This window comes from Chiloscyllium plagiosum, unplaced genomic scaffold, assembly GCF_004010195.1.
Source record: "Chiloscyllium plagiosum isolate BGI_BamShark_2017 unplaced genomic scaffold, ASM401019v2 scaf_60805, whole genome shotgun sequence".
Lineage (NCBI taxonomy): Eukaryota > Metazoa > Chordata > Chondrichthyes > Orectolobiformes > Hemiscylliidae > Chiloscyllium > Chiloscyllium plagiosum.
The window spans coordinates 2,122-3,482 of NW_025191148.1; the positions used below are offsets into that span (position 1 = coordinate 2,122).

The following is a 1,361-nucleotide window of genomic DNA, read 5'->3' on the forward strand; positions in this document are numbered from 1 at the left end:
CCCCACCTCAGTTACAAATGGTGCACTCTTTGTCTCCGAGGCTATGCCCTCATGTCCTACTCTCGCCGACTTGTCAAAACATTTACTCCACGTTCACCCAAACCCGGCCTCCCTGTATGTTTTAAGTTTCAAAAAAATACTTCTGCGACCCTAATCCCCCGGCCCACACAAGACACGCACCCCTCCCCCACCCGCTAAACCCTTTAGCCTTAATGAAGTCACCAGGCGTGGATTCGGCACTCTAACTGCCTCTCCAAGTGTGGTCAGCCAACAAACTACTTTCAAAAAAAGACTGTTAAGCCAGCTCACATGTCTTCAATATAGAGGAAAACATGCTCTTCTGATTAGACATAATGTTGAATTATGAGCAATGCTAATGTCACACTCAAACTGAAATGCATGACACGTTTTTGAATGGGATGCTGCACACTTTAGTGCTGTTGACTAAGTTTGATAAATGTGTGTATCTGATTCACATCGGAGTTCAGAATGATTTCTAGTGCTCTCGTATGTATGTCTTACCCTGGGGTGTGGTGATGTTTTGACTTTGAGTGTTCTCTCCATGAGTGACCTGGCAGTTGAACACTGCGCTGTTGAACCATTCACCATAACAGCCGGTCAGCCGATTTATTGCCGAGAAATTTCCATTCACCTCACACACGGGAGATGTGAAGACACCAGAATCCACGGATTGGCCATTTTTCAACCAACTCATGGAGATTTGCTTCAGATGGATACCTGCTACTTGTTAGCACTCTTCGGGGGCGGGGGTTTAAACTAATTAAGCAGGCGGATGGGATCCAGACTTGTAGTCTGGATGTCCAAGAATGTTGGGATGCTGTGGAGAAAGTAGCACTGAGAGGGAATACTTGCAGAAACAGAGATGAGTTCAAGTGTGTATACTTCAACGCAAGTAGTATCAGAAATAAGGTGGGTGAACTTCAGGCGTGATCGGTACTTGGGACTACGATGTTGTGGCCATCACGGATACGTATAAAGAAGAGGGACAGAAATGATTACAGATGTTTCAGTAAGATTAGGGAGGGTGGTAAAAAAGAACGGGTGTGTGGCGTTGCTAATTAGAAATGCAGAAATAAGACAGGCTGTAGAAAGGCAGTTCGAGAAGGATCTGCCTTTGGAGGTAGTATGGGCTGAAGTCAGAAATAGAAAAGGAACAGTCACCTTGTTGGGTGTTTTATATAGGCCCCCCAATAGCAGCAGAGATGTGGAGAAACAGATTGGGAAACAGATTTTAGAAAAGTGCAGAAGTCACAGGGTAGCCGTCATGGACGATTTCAACTTCCCAAATATTGATTGGAAACTCTTTAAATCAAGTAGATTGGACGGGGCGGTGTTTGTGC

At 45.1% G+C, this 1,361-nt stretch overlaps 1 pseudogene; it reads right to left on the minus strand.

The window, feature by feature from the left end:
- LOC122545686 overlaps positions 1–724 on the minus strand; it is a 2,842-nt pseudogene extending 2,118 nt beyond the window's left edge.
- Between the last annotated feature and the right edge of the window lie 637 nt (positions 725–1,361).